Raw genomic sequence first — 22,287 nt, forward strand, 5'->3', positions numbered from 1 at the left:
TTCTGGTCTCAGCAAGGCTTAAACTGCACAGGCTGCTCTGGGGTAAAGACACGCATCTTATGCTGATTACTTTATAATGAGGAAAAAGAAGATAAAAGGTAATTACAGGAGGAGCTACACTTGATTTAGAACAACACTATCTCGTAGAAATGTATGCAAGCCACATACATAGTTCTAAATGTTCTAAGAGGCTTATTTAAGAATGGGAAAAAAAAGAGGCGGGGAGAAGAAAAGAAAAAGGAAAAGAAATCAATCTTTTTTGTACTATTTCAAAATCTATTATATATTTCTCACAGTACATCTCAGTTTGGACACTACATTTTCATTGGAAATGTTTGATTTAGTGTTTAGTTTTCATAAAGTTAACCATAAAAGAAAACAGATTCGTGTAGATACTAAAGTGACCCAAACACTCTTAAATGATTTCCAGTGCCGAATTACCAGTTTTAAATTTAGATTTAAATTAATTAATATTAAATAAAAATTTAAATTCAGTTCCTCAGTTCCACCAGAGAGATCTTAGGTGTCCAACTGATGTAATTAGAAAGAAAAGTTGTCAACATTAGCCAGTAAAAATAATATAAATTGAATTATTCAAATCAGGAGAAATAGTGCGAGGGTCAACAGATGTAGAACAGGGAGAAGAATGAAAAGAAGGCAGGGAAAAGAAAAAGAGGGAGGAGAAATAGCAGGTCAATTTCTTGCGGCTAGAAAGATAAGGAGGGACTTGCTGGAAGTTTCCAAGAATTAAGCTGCCATATTGAACAGCACAAACCTAGAGGTCTCACCACTTTAAGAAAAAGCCATGGGAAAATTTTGTCAGAAAGTTTTTCCCTAGACAAAGGCTACATGTCAAAGGAAAGAATTTTCATGGAATGAATTGTTCATTCAAGCATTCACAACTAAGAGAGCTCTGAATATTGCAAACCTGCTTTTCCTTACCAAGCAACTCTTTCCTGGCCAGGAGAGATGAGAAGTCATGTAGCTACAGATCCATAGGTCTCCCTGCTCCTCCACCCACTGTCCTCACCACCCGCAAAAGACACTAACCTGGGAAACTGAGGTGGCTGCCTTCTAACCTGCTCTAGGATTAAAGGCCATCTACCAAGTAGGGTAATGAGAATAAATCAAGAAGAATAAATGAAATACATTTGCTGAGGTTGGGAGTCAAAAAAAGCTGTTAGTATGCTGCAGGGGTGGGGGATTAACCCTCATATTGCTACCAGGTTTCAAGAAGTGTCCCATATTAGAAGAAATATCATATCAATATCAAATTCAAAGTGTCATAATAACTCCATATACTAGACTATCAGCTACCAGAGGACAGACATTTCTGTTTTATTCACTGCTATATCTTCAGAACCTCATCCTTAGGTGTGAAGTAGAAGACCAACAATTATTTGTTTAGAAAACAAATTAATATACAGCTCCATAACTTCCTATGCAATAAACATACAGCAGCATTAGTCTCCCCACACAATCATATTCCAAATCTGCTATTCATTTATTTTTCTCAGCAAATACTTTTAAGTATTCATTATGCATTAGTCGTTCTATTGTATACTTTGAATATGAAAATAATAAAACAAAAAAGACTGGAAAAATGAAATTTCTATTTCACAGTAACAACAAAAAATTATCTTTCATAATTTATAGCATCTGTGATGCTAATGGAGGTTTTATTTTCCTCGAATACTGTATGAAATATCAAAATGTAACTTATTCAAAGGTCATCAGAGTCCATCAAACTCTTAAAACTTTATGCAAACTCCATCAATAGAAATTAATGATCCTCCTACCAAAAAAAAAATACAATGGAATTGATTCTATCTGGTTTTATTTATCTTGCCCTAATTAGGCATCTCATTTAAATTCTCTTCCCAAGTTCATATGGGAGTTTTCTTATAATTCCTTGCTTAGTCCAAATGATACTTTCTTTTTTTTTCTACTCTGAGTCTTTTCAGACCAAACTAATCATGGGCATGCTTCCAAAATGTATAAGAATTAGAGAAAGAAGTTGATTGCTTAATTCTTGCCTCTGAGTCAGCGCTTGCGTTAATTAGCTAAAGCCAGAGTCCTCAGCATGCTCTTGAGAGCTCCGTGATCCACTGATTAGCAATGACAAGGCCATCTGGCCCTCCCGAAGCAGGCTGGAGAAAGTCTCTCTTGGCATAAAAATCAGGGATGCCTGTAATTTAGAATGAGTCAAGTGCTGCCGCCACATTTGAAGGAGATGGTGTCTGACTACCAGATGAGGCCTGCCCCAAAGGAAGTGATGTCTGTACACCATGACCATCCAAACCAGCCTGGCTCCCTTGATATGGGTAACCTTCTCTTACCTTCCCTAGGATGATCCTGCTCCTCAACTTCCCTTTTAATTGTTTTTGGTTCTCCAGCAAGTGTGGCACCAAAATCGACAAGCCTCGACTTAAGGCTTGTGTGTAATTTTTGGTTAATTATTCATCAGGGGGTTGCTAAAATGTAGCTGGGAAGCCAGGGCTTGGTATGTGGATAAAGTCAAGATGAGCTGGCTAGTTCCATTCTGCTCTCTCCCCACCCCTGCAGCCTGGCCTAGGGACTCTATGGATGACAAGGCTCCCGGTGGGGAAAGAATGGTCAGGGTCCCACTGGTGTGATTCCATGTAATTAGCAGCATGTCCTCATTGAAATGTTGAAGACTGCAAGTGCTCTTGGTTTTTTCGAGTCAATAATTTCCAGTCATGACTTTTATTCTAGAAAAAATAAAATAAAATAACAATATAACCGTCAGTTCTTAGACCCTGTATCCAGTTTGAGGATTAGGATAAATGGTGACTATATGTTGCCAGAGGATCTCTGGGTCCAGAAGCTCTGTCATTGTCAACCCCACCTACTCCCTGAGGCCAGAACTAAAATAAAGAGTGGTGACAATAAAAGGCAAGTATCAACTGGATTTCCTGGGGAAAAAACTCACTTGATGAAGCTTCACACACTCATGTAGGCACTTGTCAATGCAGACAGGCAAAACCTTGAGGTAGCTGGGTTGATGAGCATTGTATCTTGATTCTTAGGTACATGCATTGGTACATACGGCATTTCAGTTGTAATTCACCTTGACTCTGCCTTTGGATCTCAGTATTGCCTTTCACACACATTCACTATAAGTCCCCCAAGTCTGGCATTGCCCAGGAGTTATATAGGCTTTATATTGTATTAATTTAAAGTTTCCCTCCTTAGGTCAGGTCGCCCAAATTTTTAAAGCAGTAAGCTTTTCCGTGCTGAGTGGTTTGGGTTGAGTACTTTTCTGACTTCAGCATTTTAATATGAACTAATACTTTCTCTTGTAACATAAACAGTCTGCACAGGTCTAGGAAGAATGTAAACACCCACAACACCTTCTACTTCATTCAGGCTGTTTGTGAACTAAACAGTCTTGAATGATCCAGTACAGATATCATATATTTAAGTAGGTGACAACAGGCATATGAGCACAAGGATCCCTTATTTTGACAGGAGGAAAATTGACTCTTATGTTACAAACTACATCCCACCAAGCTGGAAGTCTTCCAAGGAAGAGGGACTAAAATTCACATTGGCGCCACACATATAGCTCTGGATTATAAAAAGTGCAGCAGGTTTAGCTGTCAGGTATATGACAAGTTCCTATACAAACTCAGGTATTCTTTCAACACTGTACGTGTCCTCTGTGATTTCTAAGATTCCGTGCTAAGTTCCTATTCTCTATAACAGATTCCTTTCAGTGTGCCTGTTTTCATTATGAATATGAAGTTTTTTTCCTCAAGTCTTATTGCTGTAAATAAGAAAATAAAAAGATGATTATATTGTTATTTTATAGCATCTAACTCACAAGGAACCCAAAGCTCTGAACAAATATTTAGTCTGAATAGAAAAAAAAAAGAAGTGGAGTAAATTTATCTTTGGAGAAGAACAGTAATTCTTCCAACTTTCTTATGTGTTATTTAACAAATTATCCATTCCAAGGCACAAAATGGCTCTCTAGCAGCCACACTGAATTAACAGCCCTTCCAGTAGCAGCCCTTTTATTTATAATTTACTAATCACATCCATTATATCCTCTTACTAACTCTTCATAATTGTGACAAAAATAAGCAAATAAAACCAACTCTACCAATAGCAAACTAAGAGACCACCTACCCACCACTGGTCTCACCAGCCAACCCATGAGCTATTCCCTCTTTCTACCATTCCCTAAATCAAATTCAATGAAGATTTTCAACAAGTATGCATTTATTGAAGGCCTACTATGTGCCAGGTCTATCTTCTCCAAAGGTGTCTGGGCAATACTTGCGTAACTTGACAGAGTGAAATTCTTTAGTTTTCTCCTTTTGATGCAGTAATCAATTGATTGTGGAGTTGAACCCTAAAGAATGGGTCATGGTGTAAGTAGAAAGGAGCTAACATCGCTATATACCTCCAAAATCTTGTACTTTTTATAAATAATTTCAATTACAACAACCAAATAAGAAGTGAATTATATTATGTATATTTAATTTAATTATTTCATAACTAAGAGAACTTTAATTCTGAGACTTTAAATATAATTTGCCTAAAGACACAGATGGTACAACCTGAATTTCACTTATGTCTGTTTCACTCCTGAACAAGGTTGCGCTTTATCTGTTTACAATCGACATATGAATTAATAATAGGACACAGCTGCTAACCAAAATGATGTGATTTTGGCTTCATTGATCAAAAATGCAGTTCTCAGACTAAGGAAGTACAATATTCAATCATGGGAGTGTTTAGTCCTTTCATCCTTGAGATTCAACAGAGCATATCTGGAACATACATCCAGTTCCAAACGTCAGATTTTTAAAGCAGTTTGGCAAACTCAAAGTGTGCAGAAAATGAGCAACAAAGAAGTAAGGGTACCATCTCATACAAACTATTGATGGAACTGAGAGATTCAGCCTGGAATACACAATGATCAAAGCAATGATACAAAAGCCGTTTGCAAATAATTGAAGATTACTAGGAAGAAAAGAAGAAAGGGAAGGTGTGGGAAGGGAAGAAGGGCAAGCAAGGACAGGTTGGTTCCCTATGACTCCAGAAGACAAACTAGGAAACCAGAATGGCCTTCGTGATCCCTGCATAACAATCTAGGTAGGAATGATTGAGGACCTAGAAAGATACCAATTATAAGCCTAGAAAAGATGGGTGAAAAAGAGACACTGAAGAGAGGCACCCTCAGGAGCCGATGACTGAGAAAATGAGTCACTGAGGAGCCCCATATTTTGAGTCCAGGATCACCTGATTAGAGGAAGAGTCACAAGCCACACCAACCTGTTTATGACCACTTGCCCTCTACAGGGGACACCTGGTTGCTTCTTTGGCAGAAGCAGTGAGCTAAAACGGCACTATTATACTGAATGAAATGGCAGATGGACCTGGGGTTTTCGTTCTGACAGCTGTGAAACCCCCTTCCCAGTCCTTGCCCTTGGCTCTTCACGCTGCCTGGGATCTGCTCTTGCCCTGAACATCTACATGGCTCACAGTGTCCTGCATGCAAACCTCTGCTTAAATGCCACCTTCTCATAAAGACCTCCTTGACCACCAATCCAATGAACACTCTCCTTTTATTTACATGCTGAATTTTTATAGTACACATAATCTACAATGGGACATTATATGTGTTTCACTGTCCCCTTCACTTGCAAGTCCCTTCCATGTGGCAGAAACCTTATTTTGTTCACTGATGTATCTTCTGTACCTAGACAGTGTCCAGCACAGTGTAGACCCTCAGGAATAGTTCAAAATAGATTAAATTTTCTCTAAGTTTAATTTATATTCGTGGTGAATATTTTCCATGAGAACCCTGCCTCTTGGTACCAAACTTCTTGGGATAGATCATCATTTCTGTTAAGATTTATATTTTCATGCCACAACTCTGCCTTGAAAACAAGACATCTGTAAACCTTAATGTTAGGTTAGCTGCAAATTGAACATTAAGTTTTTTAGAACTATATCTAAGGACGGTCACTGGTCATTATCTCTTTCTTGAATTCTCAACCAAATCAACATATAATTTAATTTTGTCACATTATAATATCTTAGACCAAACAAAATATTATTCATGTTGTCATTTTCCGGTTATATAGGGTTAAACAAGTATCAAAAAAGTAGGAATTTTGGACTGCAGATTCAAATTTTGAAACTTCAATCTTCTACATGTAAGTTTTTTAAAAATCATTTTTTATTGGATCTCTTAAATTCTGGGGACTCCTAAATTAGCTAAGAAGATACCTTTCATCTACTCAAAATAAAAGTAGTATATAAAAGTATTATATTTATTTATAGATATCTCCCAGAAAAAAAAAATAGATAACTGTCTTCCTTTGCATACCTTTCCTCCCACAAAGGCTTATCAACACCCTGAGAGGTAGAGTGGATCAGAACCAGGAATGGCAGCAGTTTGCTGAAAGAAAGGAGCATGGAGAGTGGCCCAACCTTGGGGCATAGCTCTTCACTCACTCTCTCCAAGCCTTCCCTCCCCAAGGAGTTACTTTGGCTCCATTTTCAGGAGTCACAGTCGCCACCTAAAGACATTTACCTAAAGGTGCTTTCCTTCTTCTTTAGACAAAGAAACAAGTGTTCCTTCTAAATCTAAGAAACTGAAGAGACACTACACAGAAGAAAACATACAATCAATCAACAAACATGAAAAAATGTTCATCATCTCTAGCAATTAGAGAGATGCAATGAAAACTACTCTAAGATTTCACCTCACTCCAGTCAGAATGGCAGCTATTAAGAACACAAGGGCTGGGGATGTGGCTCAAGTGGTAGCGCGCTCGCCTGGCATGCGTGTGGCCCGGGTTCGATCCTCAGCACCACATACCAACAAAGATGTTGTGTCCGCCGAGAACTAAAAAATAAATATTGAAAATTCTCTCTCTCTCTCTCTCTCTCTCCCCTCTCTCACTCTTTCTAAAAAAAAAAAAAAAGAACACAAATAACAATAAGTGTTGGTGAGAATGTGGGGAAAAGGCACACTCATACATTGCTGGTGGGACTGCAAATTGGTGCAGCCAATATGGAAAGCAGTACGGAGATTCCTTGGAAAATTGGGAATGGAACCACCATTTGACCCAGCTATCCCACCCCATGATTTATATCCAAAGGACTTAAAATCAGCATACTACAGTGATGCAGCCACATCAATATTTATAGCAGCTCAATTCACAATGGCTAAACTATGGAATCAACCTAGATGCCCTTCAATAAATGAATGAATATAGAAAATGTACACAATGGAATATTACTGAGACTTAAAGAAGAACAAAATTATGGCATTTGCAGGTAATTGGATGGAGCTGGAGAATATTGTGTTAAGGGAAATAAACCAATCCCCAGAAAACCAAAGGCAGAATGTTTTCTCTGATAAGCAATGTTGGTCCATAATGGAGGGGGATGTGGGGATGGGAAGGACGGTAGAATGAGAGGGACATTATTACCCTATATACATGTATGATTACACTACTGGTATGAGACTGCCCCCTGTTCAGCCAAAGGAAGGAGAAATTGTGCTCTGTTTGTCTACAGTGTTGTCTAAATGCATTCTACTGTCATGTATAGCTAATTCGAACAAATTCTTCAAATTAAAAAAAAAATTTTTAAAGAAGTCAAATAGTGTCACACTGCTGCCCCAAACTACAACAGCTCCCCGGGGACTCTGAGGAAAATCCCATTTTTTAGGGACCTGTGGGTCCACCCCTTACTTTGGCAATGACCTGTCTTCTTACACTGTCTCCTCACTCACTCACTCTACTCTAACCACAGGGGTTCCTTACTGTTTGTTGAACTACGCCCTCCCTGGGGGCCTCACACTGTCTGTGCCCTGCTTGGGAACCTCTATCCCCAGGGATTAGCTTGGCCACCTCCCTAGATCCCTATCTTTATTCAACTGCCACCTCTCAATAAGGTCCCCTAGGCATCCCATTTATTGTCACAGCTGTTCCCCCTGCGCTTCCTAACACCCTGCTCCCACTCCTCCTCATCCCACAGTACTTCCACCTTCTGTCAGATGACATATTTTTAAAATTTTTAGGGTTATATATATTGTTTTTTGCCCTCCCAAATACCACAGGGATCTTTGTTTTGTTCACCAAGGTATTTAGAAAGCTTAAAATAATGCCTGGAAATCACAGAGGTTTAAAAAATATTTGTTAAATTAATTCATTAATAATTGGAATAATACAACACGTTCTATTAATCACCCAACCAATAAGTATATTTGAATGCACAGGTTTGTTCTATGTGCTCCAATGCACTGGGAGAGTTTTTTGTTTTTCTTTCTTTCTTTTTTAGTACAAATATCTGCCCTCTGAAATTTTATATTGTACATGTGGAAACTACAGGTATTCAGTGGATCAAAGAGACTGTGTAATTGTGTGTGTGAAAAAATACATCCAAATACACCAGAAAGAGTCCTAGCCCTACTCAACATTATCTGATTGCTGTTACCTCCAGTGTTACATCCTTTACAAATTTTCTTCTTTCTCCAGTGGAATAAACTAACTCTGGTTTCCCACGTATACTTCTTTTTCTAACAAACTTAATATGAATGAAAATAGTCTTGATTTTCCATCATCTAGGTTCATGAATCTCAGCATCCTTAACTTTAGTCTTCTAAAGATCCCAATTTCTCCACATAATTCAGAATATGTTAAATAAAATATTGTGTACAACTTTTCATATCTGTTATTTGTAGAATGATGGTTTATTTGCCTGAAAAGTGAACATTTTCAAATTTGATTGGCATGTTAGAACTAGCCTGATTTGATATTTAAGTTTAAAAAAAGAAAAATGGTGAGGGCTTGGGATGCTTGACATGCGCAAGGCCCTGTGTTCAATCTGTAGTACCCAAAAACACAAACACAGAAAAACAAAGTAGCCCATGAAGGCAGATGGCTTAAAACATCCATATTAACATGCATAGAAGACAATACCATTTAAATTCTCACAACTTAAATACAAACTAAAACTCAACTCAGAGTCAATAATAATAATTCAATTACTCACTGACATTTATTGAACCATGTGTCATAAATTCTAACCAAGTACTTTATAAGAAACAAGTATTATTCTTAACCCCCTCTTACAATGAAAATAAACTGAGGAACAGGTGAGAGCAGAGTACCTGTCCACATATCTGTGAGGTCCAAATACACTCCTTACCCTTCTTTGCCCTTGTAGTCATTTTCAAGGACATAAAACTCTGAGAATGCTCACTGACTATCCCTTAATAATGAGAATAGAAAATTATATTAAGGAGGTGCTGTTAGGTTAAAAAAAAAAGAAGAAGAAAGAAAAGTTAACAAGTTATGGGACAACTGAAAACATTGAGAATATCACCATTCCATCTGTGTCAAAACAATGGTAGATTATAAGATGAACTGGTCTAAAGTTGTGTTAGTCAGCTTTCTGTTATGGTAACAAAATACCTGATAAAACAACTTAAGGGAGAAAAGATTTGCTTTGCCTCACTGTTTCAGAAATGTCAGTCCAGAGTCAGCCGGCTCCATGGCTTTTAGGCCTGCTGAGGAGAAAACACCATGGTGAAGGGTGTGGTGGAGAAAAGCTGCTCACCTTATGGCATCCAGGAAGCAGAAAGAAAGGGGCTGAGGACAAGATATAGTCCCTGTTATGGTTTGGATGTGAGGTGTCCCCCAAAAGCTCATGTGTGAGAAAATGCAAGAAGGTTTAGAGGCGAAATGATTTGGTTGTGAGAGTCTCAACACAATCAGTAATTAATCCCTTAATGGGATTAACTGAGCAGTGACATAGGTGGGTAGGGTGTGGCTGGGGGAGGAGGGTCATTAGGGGCGTGCCTCTGGGGTATATATTTTGTACCTGGTGAGCACAGTCTTTCTCTGATTTCTGATCATCATGTGACCTGCATCCCCCCCCACACACACACTCTTCCACCATGATGTTCTGCCTCACCTTGAGCCCCAAGGAGATGAGCCATCTGCCTATGGGCAGGACTCTGAAACCATGAGCCCCCAAATAAACTTTTCCTCTTCTACAGTTGTTCTGGTCAGGCCTTTTAGCTGCAGTAACGAACAAGCAGACTGAAACAGTCCCCAAGTGCACTCCCTAAAGGACTTACTCCCTTCGACCATGTCCAGTCTCCTACAGTTTCCACCTCCCACTCAGTTATGTACTCGGCTAAGAAGCCATCAGTGGATTTGACCACTGGTGAGGTCAAAACCATTACCATCCAATGGCTTCCCAAAAGCCTCACCTCTGAATATTGCTGCGATCTTTCAGAACATGAGCCTTTAGGGGACATTTCATATCCAAACCATGATGACAGTTATATATAATAGGTGTATATGTGATATATAGATACCAATGAACTATAAATGTGTAGTCATAGCTAATTTCTGAAAAGACAAAAGAAAAATCAAAACAGAATTGCTTTAGAACAGAGTTTAAAGGGTACAAAGGAATGTTTATCTCCCACTCCACTCTTCTGTACCATTTGAATTTATCACAGACTTAAACATTATCTCATTAATTATACTAATATCTCATAAGAGGGAAAAGGCTGAGATGATAATCCAATAGCTTTGTCACTAAAGAGCATTGCTAGGATCCCCAGTGTACCTGGTACAAATTTCTTTCAAGGTTATTAGTTTTAAACTCTTTGTTCCCTTTATCTCTCTAGCTTTGTATGTTAGAAGTGCTATTAGGAAACAAAAATCAGCAGCAACAAATATCTTCATTAATTATGTTAATTACAGCTGACTGCCTACATGTTTGGAAACAAAACATTTTAGCATCAGCCCAGGCATAAGTTCATGTAGAAGCATAGCAGCACTCAGGATAGAATCGACTACAGATCTTAGCTACTATCTTGGTAAGCAGCCCTCTGAACATTGCTGCACAGGGGAAGGAATTCCTACAGGGTGCCCTGGAGATCCTAGCAATGCTCTTTTGTGATGAAGCTATTAGAGTATCATCTCAGCCTTGGCCTCCTTATGAGACATTAGTATAATTAATGAGATAATGTTTAAGCTTGTGGTTCCTGAGAGAGAAATCATGGAAGTCCTTGGTTGCTAAAAATGAAGTATTTGGATTTAATTTTTCACAAATTCAAAGTACCATAACTGAAGTGGCACCAAGCTCTCAAGTCCAAATGTAGGTGCATAGATGGTAAAACCCAATTCACAGTGATTATTTATGGCAACAACTTGCTAAAGACTAAAAGAGGCAGATACTGAGTTCGTAGAATGTTAATAGCAACTATTTAAATGAATCAAAAAAAAACATTCACATACTGAAACACAAAGCAGCTAATGAATTGGTGCAAAACATGCCAGAAATCAATACTTTACCTTATCACAAAGCTTGACATTATTTCCTGCAGTCATCATTCAACATCAATGTCATGTACAGATGTTCCCCACTTAAGATGGAGTAATGTTGCAACAAACCCATCATAAGTTAAAAGTATCAACAGTCAAAACTGCATTTAAACCTAACTTACAGAGCATCATAGTTCAGCAACTCAGTACACAGTATAAGCTTCCCCCTCAGGATCACATGGTTCATTGGGAGCTACAAGTCAATGCCCCAAATCATATCACTTATCACTAGTCCAGGAAGAGATCCAAATTCAAATTTCAAAGTACATTCTATGAATGCATCTCACCTTTGTACCATTGTAGTGGTACCCCTTTCTCCACAGAAAATCTTAACTGGGCTTCTCCAGAAATCTTCACCATGGCCGATTTTAGGACTGTCAGCAAAAGAGTCTCTACAAACAAGTTCAGTGTAATTAAACTTCTTATTTTCCTGTTGCTCGATTTTACTTGGCCACTGGCAGGGAAGAAATCAGCATTCCAGGTGCTGGACACCAGACTTAACAAATTTTTCACAAACATTTATCCAATACAGTAGTTTGTAGAAATGTGTAAACAAAGCCTCTGGTCTTGAGCTGGGGCTTCACAGAGATGTCTACTAAGACAAAAGAAATTACCAATTGGGCTTCATGGTAACAGCTGGCAGGGAGAGGAAAGAAAGGGGAGAAGAAGCTCTCCCCTTCTCAAGTGTTGTCCTTGAAGGGTTAACTTGCCCAGAATAGTGAAAGAAAAGCTGCTTTTATGTGAACTTCTGCAGACTACAAACTTCTGAGCTCATCCCCTTACATGCTGGGTATAAAATTCTGAAACTACCTCAACTCGGGGCTCAGGGGATTATTGACTATAGCAAAAGCTGTGCCCTCTGAACCTGGCTGCAGCCAAATAAAACTGTTTCCTACTATCTTCGGTGCCTTGCCTTGACTATCCCTACAACAACATCATAAAGTTGAAAAATCCTAAGTCAAACCGTTGAAAGTCAAGGACCATTTAAACTGTGAAAGGCATAAAGTTTTCACAAAATTATGCCCATACATTACTCATCAAGAAAGATGAGTTTGCTGCCTTTGCCAGTATTCCCAGAGCCTAATCCTCCACCAGGCCCAGGAAATACATGGCATTCAGTGCTTCTGTTTGTCTGCTAAGCAACTTGTGTCATAGAATAATCTTCACATCTCACTCCAACTAATTCTGTTTACTCAACTTATTCTGTTGTATAGCTACTGAAGCAATAAAAATAACTCTTTCTTGGATGATCATACTACATAACAAGGTAGTTAGAAATGTGCTGGGGCTCAAATAAACATGAGTTTGAATGCAGATTCCACCACCAATGTGTCATAGGACTTCGGACAATTTATTGAAGCATTCTGAGACTCGATTTTCTCATCTTTAAAGGAGACTGATATGCACCTTCCATATGGTTTAATGGATCCAATGAGAAAATATATGGTGACCATAAAGTACTTAGCAAAAGACCCAGCAAATAGTTAAGTACTCAGCAAATGTTTTTAATTCTAGAGTTTCCAACCATGCTTTCCCCACCTTTCCATCATACCTCCAAGGATCAAGAAACTTCAAACCATTACACTGATACAATATAAAGAATCTCTTGGTCATAACACATGTCAACCTGGAGGTAATTTTATTAGACACAGACAAAGGTCTGTATTTTACAATATAGAAAAATCTCAGAATGGTGCTTACTTTTGCAGGAGGCATGTAACATTGACATAATCACTTTATTCCAGGATTTGTTAAAGCTATAATATTTTAACATGAAACACACAGACAATCACATAGGGAAATTAAATCAGTCTTCAATTTTCTGTGCTTTCAGGGTCAGGAAATTGAATAAATAAAATCCATAGATATACATATGTGTACACACACATGCACACACACACACGTGCTCACAGAGACACACACAGAAACAAATCTAATTTAAAATGGTGACTTTGACCTCTCCTAAAGTCTTCTGTTTGGGAAGTTTGCAAATGTTACTGAAAATGATTTCATCTTCAACTGAAAATGAAATCCCCCAAGAAGTGGCAAAGATGAAAGGAAGAACAATAAGAACACTAAATAATGCACACCTGAGTATTGGAGAGTGGGCAATGTTGTTGTACTCAGTGGCCAGGTGCTGATGATAAGGGTCCCCCTTATTTAGGTAGTTCTGTAAGAAGACAGTCTTAAAATAGTATGCACTAAAGCAGCATGGAAAAGTACAGTGCAGACCTCAGTTTTGCTCAGATCTCTTGAAAAAAGAATCTGCAGCCCACACAAACCAAACAATGCTGACCCAACCCCACCCACTTGCTGTACCTCCAACAACAGAAAATAAGCCCATGTCACAACTAGCTGCCGTGGACTAAATCCACCTGATAGATGAGTTTTGTTGAGCTTGCAGAGTTCGAAAGGAATTTTTTTTTCTATTGCTTGCCAACATTTAAAATTAAAAGATCTCACATAAAATTCAGATACCTGGTTCCTCTTTAAAAATTTAAAAGATTTGGCAAACTCCAGGCCAGCAACCCAGCAGAGATAATAAAGGTACTCGATCCTAAGGCGGGTATGTGCTCTCCAATTAACCACTGTCCCCACCACACCCAGCACCCCACTCATTTGTACTAGCTCCCTGACACTGGGGGATATTTGAGTGCCCAGAGCCACCAGGAAGGTCATTAATAACACTAAATCAAACATGACAACCAAATGTCAGTAGCATCCAACGTGACTACTTTAAAATATATAATAGCAGAGAACCAAATTGTTTAATGTAAAAAACCCTGGGCTGGCTGTTGAAATAAATGGGTTTCCTTCCTAGGACCACTGCTGTGTGAAATTGGGCAAATCACTTACCTTTCCTCAATTTCAGTGTCCTCAAATTAAAAAAAAAAAGGATAACAATACCAGTGTCATATGTTATAAAGCATAATTTGTGTTAAAGTCTATTCTGAATTAGTCTAACCAACACTTGACATAAATATAAATGAAAAGGTTACATACTCCAGATGTTTTAATGTTCTTACAAATATATTCCAATTCATCAACCTGTCAATGATTTCCCATATTTCTCCACACTTTGCAAATTCAAAATGCACACAATTAAATTCTGTAGCACTGTTTAAAACTCTTTACTAGTAAGAGAAAGAGAAATTAAAGGAAAAAAAGGAATGTGCCTTTGTATCTCATTATTCTTAGGAATAATTAGAGCTTGGGTCATAGCTTCTGACTTTCCAAAAGCAAATGGTATATCTGAGATGCCTAACTGAGGTTTTGGATAAGGCAAGGATCATTCAGTGTACACCCTACCTAGAATTTCACTAAGCAGTGTTTGGATCTGATTGTACCCATAAAATTTCTGTGCCCAAATAAAGTTTCCCAAAGGGACCAGAGCCCATTAAATCTCTTCCTCCCAGAATCAGAGGCAGCAGGATTTGGGAGATGAGATGACATTGACTGAGCACCTCATATTGAGCTCCCTTAATAAACTAAGTAATTTCCAACCCTGAGACACAAATAACATTAGCAGAAGCAAGGGGATAGTCAGAATAGGAACAAAAAGTTTGAAAGAAGCAAAATTTCTCTCACTCTTCCCTCATCAGGCCCACAGTCACAGCACCAGACAAAGGGAATTGTTTTGATAAATGATACATTCGTGGTCGAAATTTGGTGCTTGTTCCATGATCACCCACAGTAGAACAGCCATCCCACAAGAAGCCACATTATCGCACAATGCTGCCTCCCAGCAAATGATAGGACCAGCAACCTAGTGCATGGCCTGTCCACCCTCCCTCCATACACCAAAAAATGAACAGAAGAGATTCCTTCTTTGAGAATATAAACTAGGAAATATCAAGATAAAGCATATTATTCCACCTCTATCATAGTATTTACAGTCTACAAAAAAACTGATTCATGTACATGTGTGTCTCGTCAAGCATAGGGCCGAGTGTTGGTGCACAATGAGTGCCTGATACATAATTCTTAAGTGAAACTAAATTGTCTTCATTCTCCATTTTCTGTCTTAGCAGCATAAAAGATCTGAAAAACCTCGAAGCTCTAACGCTATCTGGAACCTCTTCTGTTTTGGCTTAGGAGTGTGTTAAGGCAATATGCCCATCACAACTGAGCAAAACGATAAATCTGTTTAAGATAGCAAAGTTGGGGCCAACTGTGCACCGTGGAATCTCCTAGAGTCTATAAAGGTAGATTGATAATGCAACCTGATCAATGATATTGCTGATATTGCTCAGACCTTAAAATTTGGGCTGATGCACACATGATTACATGACCTGTGTAACTCTACATCGTGTATGACCATAAGAATGAAAAGTTGTGTTCCACTTATGCCACTTATGTATAATGTGTCAAAATGAATTCTACTGTCATGTATAACTAATTAGAACAAATTTTTTAAAAATTTAAATTCAGACTGAGTGGGAGAGAGGAGTTTCTACAGATCCGTTCCTGTTCCTGCACTCTGGCTCCTTCACCTCCAGGGGGCAGCCTACACAGTGTTCTCACAGGGTTGGAGGTGAAACAGCTCAACAGGCCAACCATTTAGTTTCTGCCTCTGGCATTCACTGACTGAACAAATAATTTAAATTCCTGTGTCTTGATTTTCTCATCTGTAAAATGGACTAATCATTCTTACCTTACAGGACTCCTGCGAAGATTAGATAAAGGAATGCATGTAAAGGACTTGGTACAGTGTCCAAAAACACACTGATTGTGTAACAGATGTAGCCACCCCTGGAGCGTAGGGAGAAGAGCAGATGTGAGGCTGATCAGAGCAAGACCAAGGAAGGTGAGGGTGTGATGATGTTCAGAGGCAGCTTCCCAGGCCCACTGCTTTTACCCTTGGGCTCTGGGACCAATGCTTCTTCAGCCATCCCATTAGAACCCACGTATGCCCCATGGGAGACTGTGGAAGCTTCAAAGCATATTCTTATTTGAGTTAAAACTTCCTGTTTTTTCACTCTGCTCCCAAGCAAATTTGTCTTTGTTTCAGCACAAAAACAATATTGCCTCCTCCTAAATTTCTGAGAAATATGAAACTCCAAGGAGATATGCAATGATTATACTGTGATTTTGCCCACCCCTTGGCACCTTCACCACACACTTGGGGACACATGTGCCTCAATTTGCTGCCTGTGTGGAATTGTCTTCCCATTAGCACAATTGATAGTGTGGGTCCAGCCTGGAATATTGCAGTATCTCATTATTAATGCATAAAACTCTGAGGCCCAGATAAAATAAAGGATTTTCTCCAAATCATACTGTGGGATGAGATAGACTGAAGCAGTGCCCTGCTCTCTGAGCCCAGCCTACCTTCCTCTCTGGTCATAAAGTCATAAACAGAAAATAGTTCATGTGTGTACAAAGTCCTCAAATGGTCTTAACAGAATCATGGGTGTCACAGGCATCCTAAGGGAAAATCATCTCTTAATGTCTTAGCACATAAGAGCAGTGCCTGCCTGTTGAGAGCCACAGCCGAAGGGGCCCCAGCAAACTTCCAGCTGCCAGCAAACTTTCAGACTGCCAGCTGATGATTGGCTCACAGCGGCCCCAGCAACATCTAGCTGATTGGCTCCTCTGCGGTGATGCTCATTGGGAGACTTCTTTGGCTCCGCCCATGCAACCCAGCCAATCGGCCTCAAGAGCAGGAGGATTGTGGGAGGTGGTGAGGCTTGTGTTTGTGGGAGAGGCTTGTGGGAAGCTGGTGGTGGCAGTTGGGCTCTGAGGGTTTTTCCTGAGGAGCTGTTTGTTTTGGCCTGTGTGGTTCTAAAAATAAAGTTCGTTTCTTTTGACAAGTGGCTCCTGAATTGTGCCCAGCCAGACTGCGGCACCTGCCGCCTACCAAATTCAGGAAAATAAATATAACACTTCAGCAGCTCTGTTTGGGAAAGAGGATGAAGAGTATGCATTTGAAGATTTCATAAAAGTCAAATAAGCCAGAGTTGTGTTCAGATGAAACCTAGTATTCACATATGGGATTATCTTTACTGACAGCTGCTCCTTACCAAAAGCGGATACAGATTCTAATGAGTTCATAGCCTTAAGTAGAAGTTGCTATTGATAAATACTGCAATACTTGTAGGGAAATAAAACTTTCTTAACATTTAATACACCAAATGAAAATACCAAACACATATATCTTGAAAAAAAGAATATATATACATTTTATACAAAGACATCTTCAAAATATTTTACTGATAAAAGGCAAAATTTATAAGTAATATCTTAGTAATAAGATATTAATAATAAGTTTAACATTAGTTAAACTTTTTATGTTAAAGAATAACCCTTTTTCATATTTTATATAAAATATTAAAGTGATTTTAATCACTTTAATTGAAAAATAATAATAATTTTTCTATATAGAAACCTAAAAAATTGTTGTTTCCAAGTTTTCTGCCACAGTAGTGATAAGCACAGACTTGCCTCTAGGGGGCGCTTAAGGCTTTCTCTCTAACTCATCTTCCTTCAGTTTTTACCCCATCTTCATGGATGGCGCTCTGGGGCCTCTTCATTTAGGAAAAGGGTTCAACTCCATTCCTCTACCAATTTGCAGTCCCACCAGCAATGTATGAGTGTACCTTTCCCCCCACATCCTCACCAACATTTATTATTGCTTGTATTCTTAATAATTACCATTTTGACTGAAGTGAGATGAAATTTCAGTGTAGTTTTAATTTGCATTTCTCTAATTGCTAGAGATGTTGAACATTTTTTTCATATATGTGTTGATCAATTGTATTTCTTCTAGGCATCAAGAGATATGAATAAAAGGTTTCATGAAAAAGAAATAAGATTACATATTTTTAACTAGAATTGTGTGATGCATTGTTAGTATTTCTTGAGTTCTGAGGAAAGAAATGTTTTCCAACAAAGCAGATTATTAAATAAAGAAATTGAATCAAAGATTTAACAAAGAACAGAACTTCATTTGTTCTTTTTTTTCATTACATTTTTATCTTTCCTTCCTATGTTTATTAACCAACTTTTTCCTTGAACAACTAGTCTACACCTACCTTGCTTTAAATGCTATTGCAGATAGAATATCGTGAACAGGGATAATGTGCTTTACAGTGATCCTACTAGAAAATTTTCTCTAGTTTGTGGTCAGTTGTAGGCTTTACCTTCTGCTTTTTTTGTAATTTTGATCATTTTATTACTCATTAGTCCATTTTCTAGAATATGTGAATTTGTGAAAGGATGCAGATATAAGAGTCCTCAATTTACCCATATATTGATCAAATGAGTGTCTTACAGAAAAATTACAGTGAGTCCCCTGAAACTTGGCTGCTTGTTTTTAGAAAGAGTGCATATGTGTGCATTAGATGACCTACTGATTAAGAGATAGCTGGCAATTGACATGGAAATGTTATAGCATCTGACGACAGCCTTGAACTTGGACATTTTCTGGTTAGCATTCATGGGATTTAGACCCTCACTCTTGGTCTTTGTTGTAGAGAACTATTTCCTATCAATATCCTTTTTGTTAAAAAAAAAAATTACTCCCTATGAGTAAAAGTGACTGTCCTAATTTTGAGGGATGACATTTTGTGTCTGTTTATTTGGTCTGGAGTCTTTTGTCCAGGCAATGTTAATGACTCCCTCTGACTTCTGTCATAACATTTCTGACCTAGTATTATGGAAAGAATACATGGTTTCAGCTCAGAGAAATTCCGGGTAGGTCAGAAAGCATTTTAATTTATTCAAGGGGAGACTTTCAGTTCATGCTGGGGGAAGTTAGTTAATTCATTAAGTTTATGGTAAGATATTAAATGCTAGCATTAAAGTTGACAGAGTAGTTGATAACACTTGGTCATGTTTTGGCTTCCTAAAAGCCTTTGGCTGATTTAAAAATAAATCATTATAGACAGACTATTAAATTTTATGAACTATGAATGTGCTTAATGGCCCAGTTTAATAAAATGCTCCAAGCTTCTCCGTGGGCCATTGCTTTTACCTGAGGCCACACACACATTTCAAATACCACCGACCATCTCAAAGGTGATTATTCCACTAACATAAGAGCATGGCTATTACCTTTTAAAGGGTTTGACTGTATTTGACCTTATGGTAAGGTGAAATTTAAAACTTTGGTAGTATTACAGAGAATATTTGTTAATTCACAACTTTTTGTTATGGTAAATATGTGATTAAAATCACTTCTGACTAGATAAAGGGTATGATCCATGACACTGATGATTAAAGAGGTTGGTTTTTGTCAAAAACATTTATTACAATAACAACTTTAGTTTTACAAGAAAACAATGACTTGCCTCCCAATGTTTTTATATTATTATGTATAAGATGACTGTATTAATTCATTTTCCATTGCTACAACATAATACCTGAGACTGGGTAATAAAGAAAAGAGGTTTATTTAGCTAACAGCCAGAAGTTCAAGATGGAGCAGACCCATGTGTTTATCTTTTGGTGAGGGCCTAAGGGTGGATGGTGTCTTGGTGGGATGATGTAAGGGAGTGATCACATGGCAAGACAGGAATCCAGAGAGTGATCTGGGGTTAGCCTTGCTCTTTTATAACAACTCAGGTTCATGGAAACTAACTGAGGTCCCATGAAAACCCTATTAATCCCTTCCAAGGCCAGCACCCCAGCGACTTCCACTAGGCTCCACCTCTTAAAGGTCTCACCACCTCTCACATCACTGCACTGGAAAAGAAGCTCCTAACACATAAGCCCCTGGGGACACAAACAAAATCCAGACCATAGTAGTGACATCAGTTCTTATTTCATAAAATCCCTGCAAAAAAAGCGGGGAGGGTTAGTTTTTTTGTGTTCTGGTTCCACTTTTTTTTTTTCCTGGTTCCACTTTTTAAAGCTGCTTCGTGCTGTTTTATGTGATAAGATTCTCTGAGACTTAGTCTAAAATGAGAAAAACTCCAGCATTGTTGACTATGTCAAAAAAGGAAGCCTCTCTTTGTCTTCATTATCTGATAAAAAAAAATGTGGCATATATACACAATGGAATATAAAGAATATTACTCGGCAATAGAAGAGAATGAAATCATGGCATTTTTAGGTAAATGGATGGAGTTTGGGAGAATATAATGCTAAATGAAGTTAGCCAATCCCAAAAAAACAAAGGCTGAATGTTTTCTTTGATATATGGAGGCTGACTCATGGTGGGATAGGGAGGCGGAACATAGGTCTGAGTTGCTTAGTGCTTTGCTTTTGCTGAGGCTGTGTCTCAAGGGTCCAAAATTGCCATGTATGCAGTCAAGGGGAGAAATGTCCACGCACTTCTGCCCCTTTCAATGCTTTATGCACTCAAATTACTCAATACAATTTCACTCTATAAGTTCTTAATCAAGAAAACAACAATCCTTAATGCTAGGCACTGCAATAGACATAATCAATTCACAGCAAACAATTCTAGATTAATTCTAAGCACTGCAAACACACTTAATCATGATAAGCTAATGACAGACATTTCCTCTGTGTGCTAAATTCAAAAGTCTTAAGCCTTAGGCTTTATGCCCACCAGATGCACACTCAATCAGACCACAGTGACCAGGCCCAGAACCAAGGCAGGCTTTTCCTGGTGTGGAGTGGACGACCGGTTGAGGAGAGGGTCGTAGGGAGAAGCTGCAGAGCTCTCACCAAGGTCCATGCGAGGCGGTATAGTTTGAGATCAGTGAGGATCACGCAGAGAATCAGGAAATGATGACAAGTGATGGGACATCAGGTCCTCCCTCATCAGGCTCTCCAGCTCGAGTGCATCCTTGTTTTGCCTGGCTGAATCCCTGTTCACTAGCTCTATTATTTATACTAAATTTGGGGGCTTTTGACTCCCCCTTCAATCCTTATCAGCTACCACTGGATTTCTCAGTGACATCATTTACCCTGGAGTCAGAAACATCTGTTCTGGTGGTCTCCACCCTGATCTTCTCACCTTTCCCTCTTATCAGGCCAGGACAGCCTGCCAGGGGCTTCACTCCGTTTATCAGGGTGAGGGGAAGTGACTTGTCTGAGGCCCTACTGGAGGGCTCTGTGGGTGTGCCTGGTGAGACTGCAGGTTTCAAACTGGAGTTTTTAAAATGGGATTGCTTAGGCTCAGGCCTAAGGCCATCCTAATAGGCTGGCTTTGAATTTGCAATCCTCTTGTCTCAACCTCCCGAGCTGCTGGGATTACAGGCATGTGCCACCAGGCCCACCTGAAGATTCCATTCTTAATCTTAAACTTATGGCAGGGGGTTTTAGGTGAATATAAGGAAAAAAAGTAACATTTTTTTTTTTGGTGAGATATGACTACATAGCTCTAGTTAATATGCTGGAATAACTAATAATATTAAAATGATAGAATTCTACATTGATGGATAATACAAAATTGCTTGTACAAAGACTTAGTCACTGATTTTCTTAGAATAAGAACTTGATATGGTCTGTGAAGGTCTTGAAAAATCTCCAGGCCTTTCATTTATCCCCCAAATATACTATGAACATTACCACTCAAAAGCATGTTTTGTTTTGTTTTGTTTTGTTTTGTTTTGTTTTGTTTTGTGAAGTAAACTAAATATTTTATTTCATAAAGTTCAGTAATGACAATTTTGCATTCCTCAAAAACAAAATTCTTAAAAAATTAAAATATAATATTTAACTTAAAGATATTGGGACTTGACAAAATGTCTTATTGACCTTCAGTTTAGCACTTTGCAATATATAATACTAAAAAGAGTAAGCCAAAATAAACCTCCTTTTTTTCTGTAAAGTAACCTGCCTCAGGCACGTTGTTATAGTAATGGAAAATAGAATAATACATAGAGCTACTCTATCAGCCTTTTATAGGAACATAAGTATTTTTCCATAGGAAAGGTCCTTGGTTATTGAAATATATTTAAATAAGCTCACTTTCCTG

Source organism: Spermophilus citellus, assembly GCF_964194105.1.
Source record: "Spermophilus citellus genome assembly, chromosome: 1".
NCBI classification, from domain to species: Eukaryota; Metazoa; Chordata; class Mammalia; order Rodentia; family Sciuridae; genus Spermophilus; species Spermophilus citellus.